The 3,016-nt window shown below is 43.4% G+C and overlaps 1 long non-coding RNA gene across 1 annotated transcript; it reads left to right on the top strand.

Annotated features, from left to right (window-relative positions):
- The first annotated feature begins 178 nt into the window (after positions 1-178).
- LOC137876036 (uncharacterized) lies at positions 179-2,316 on the top strand. The gene is made up of 3 exons (XR_011103413.1): positions 179-479; positions 722-793; positions 1,817-2,316. It is a non-coding gene; the product is annotated as an uncharacterized lncRNA (long non-coding RNA).
- The last annotated feature ends 700 nt before the right edge of the window (positions 2,317-3,016 follow it).

Here is a 3,016-nt window from a genome sequence, read left to right on the forward strand (position 1 = left end):
GTTCACTTAATCTCGTTACAGTCCATTACACCTTCCAAAATAAAAATTGGCTGTTAAAATTATGAATGGTTCTCCCTCCCCTCGCAATATGTTACAGTCACAGTTATCGCTCGGTCAGCGGCTCTGAAGTCTCGACGCCTTATCCGCTCGTTGGTGCTAATTAAGAAATGAAGTCATTAGAGTCGACGTCAGTCAGTTGCTCTCGGTGTGCCTGGTTGGTGGCAGAACCCCCCCGATGGACGTCACAACACATGGAGTCCAGTGTTTCTCCAACAGGCCCCGGGTATCATCCAGCTGCTCGTGACAGTCGCCGAAAACAACGAGCCGACACTCACCTGCCTTCTGAACCGCTAATTGGCCGTTAGGCCGGACTGGGTTTGAAGGGCCACAGACAGGTCAGCCCGCCTCAACACTGTGCTGGCCTTCTGGCAAGCGGCTCGTAATAGAGCCGAGAAGATATATACGCAAGAATCAATTAGGTATCTGAGTTGTTTGTCCGACTGAAATGTGAGGATTCACTGCTTTTCTCTGCCGTTCTAAATGGAATATCTTTGGATTTTGGACTATTCGAGCATCATTGTTCAATTGTTATTATTACGTTCTAAGAGAAGTGTTGAAATATATAATGCTGCAGGAGTTTATGACAATAATACATGATGTGTTGTTGCTGTAAAATCACTTAAAAACAGACTTTTTTTTCCACGATCTGATTCACCGACAGCACCAGATCTCAAATGCATCACTGGATGCACACCAGCGCATGGATCGGGACGAACAAAAGGCAAACTCACAGGTGAGAACATCAGAGGGCTCTTTCATGTCAGCCGGCGCTTAGAGAGCGAGTTTGGTCCACATAGAGGGACGTTACCGAGGCCTCGCTGTCGCTGCTTCTTAATACGACCGGCGGTATTAATGCCAGGCTCTTTTCTGCACGACATAAAGCTGCCGTTCGTTCTGCTACTATTTCTGTTTCTCTCTGTGGACACCGAAGAGAGAAAGAAAGCCTCCATTGCAGCCAGGTTTAATTACGGACTTATTATCTGTCCTTTGAGGTGGAGACGCAGCAGTGGGCTGGGGACAAATGGATGCACCGGCTAATGACTCAAATTATGAATGACATCGCATAAACACTATTTAGGTTGATGACTGAAACACGTATGACCCACTTTTTTTTAAGGATGTCCCCCACCTGAGACTTTCTCTGTCTGTTAAAAAACGATGCACCGTACAGTAAACGCAGCACATCATCTCTGAGTCAAGTCCAGCTTAAGCCTGAGTCCTGCCAAGCTGAGTTGATCTGTAACGTCAATTTAAAAAGGCTTCGCGTAATCAATATTCAACATGTAATCACGCAAGAGTGATGTGGAGCCTAAACCGCTTCTGGTACAGATGGTCAATAATTCATCATTATTAACAGCGAGCGGCGACGGAGCACATCTGAATTTCATGCACTTCTAAAACTTAATGCACATTAATTAAAAAAAGCACGTCGCACAATAGATGCCGTAAAACGTCTGCTTCAAAAGGTCAGAGGGTTCTGCTGGCTGCTTTGTTATGAAATATACATATTTCTTCTGGAGGAATGCACCTGTAGAGCAGCATGTATAGTTTAAACAGTCAATACAAGCTGTGCATAATTCAACCGTAGTCATATTTTGGTTCATGTTTCGCTGTCGAGGCACATTTTTCGACAAAATCCCGGTTTCTTTTTGACAGACGTGGGAGCTTCTGGACATGTGGACGGATAATTAAGCACACCGCTCCACATCTCTTGCTGTTATTTGACTGGCGTTCTCTCCACCCTCTCCTCTCGCAGCAGGCCCCAGTGTACCGGCAGCCTCCGTTGTGTTCGGTGTTGTGGGCTCTGGGAGGCAGCGCCGCAGCGGGGGAGGCGGGCAGGATAAACAAACCGGTGTAAAAAAGCTCTGGACAGCCTGGAGGCAGCAGCAGAGGGGAGGCTGAGGACTGAAGTGAACTCCGTCTTCGGCAGCATCGCCCACCCCCTCTGTGGTGGGCTGAGAGCTACAGACCGTCTCTCCAGCCTCTGCTTCAGCATCACAAGGTGCAGGACTGAGCGCGGTAACTGCTCTCGTTGTGTAACAACAGCAGAACCTCTTTGCCGTGTGGTTGATCCAAAAGGCCCCTTGAAGCCTCGGCGTACAAGCGAGGAGCTAAATCAAAGATTTTTTTTTTTTTCCTTTTTTTTGGGAACTATCGCTAATTATCACTAGGTATTAAAATATTAACATCTGCCTACCAGCACCTCTAAAGTTCTCTTAATAACATGTAAATCATGTTTGTTTAATACCGACAGAAACACGCCAAAAAGTGTGAAAAACAAGGGATTGTGTGAGATACTGGAACACCTCCAGTGGATTTGGATACTGATCGTTATCATAATTATTATTACGGTAATGTTTATTAAAGATTATTGTTATGTGCTCAGTCCTCCCTTTCTCTTTGTTTATCAGTTACGAATATACACAAACTCATACAAACACACACGTGTGCGCCCTGCTTATTAACCGCCCTTAGTAACAACTAGTTTGCATATTCATAACAATAAATATATTGTTGTCTGTTTTGTTTAGTCTGTTTGGTTTCGTCTATCTTGGCACCAATTAACAAAAAAAGTAAAAGTAGTAATGCCACTTAGTAGAAATACCCTGCTGAAAGTAAATGCATTCAAAAGTTTAACTACATTAGCTTCAACATATATTCAAAGTACCAAGAAGGAAAACTTCTCAATATGCATAATGGACCATTTCAGAATAATCTATGTTGTATTACAATCACAAAAGCATTGGTGTATAAGCATCACTTTAATGTTGCAGCTGAAGAGTTGATCAAAATCTTATTTTATCAAACAATAAATCATAATTTATTTATTGATTATATCTTTTCATCTGAATCTGCAAAGTAGTGGAGTATAAAGTACAATATGTGCCTCTGAATTGTTGTGGAGTAGAAAACAGGAAATATTCACGTACAGGTACATCTAACTTGTACTGCAGTA

The sequence above is a fragment of the Cebidichthys violaceus genome, unplaced genomic scaffold (assembly GCF_023349555.1).
Source record: "Cebidichthys violaceus isolate CVI_PGR_0920_01 unplaced genomic scaffold, fCebVio1.0.p SCAF_2, whole genome shotgun sequence".
NCBI lineage: Eukaryota > Metazoa > Chordata > Actinopteri > Perciformes > Stichaeidae > Cebidichthys > Cebidichthys violaceus.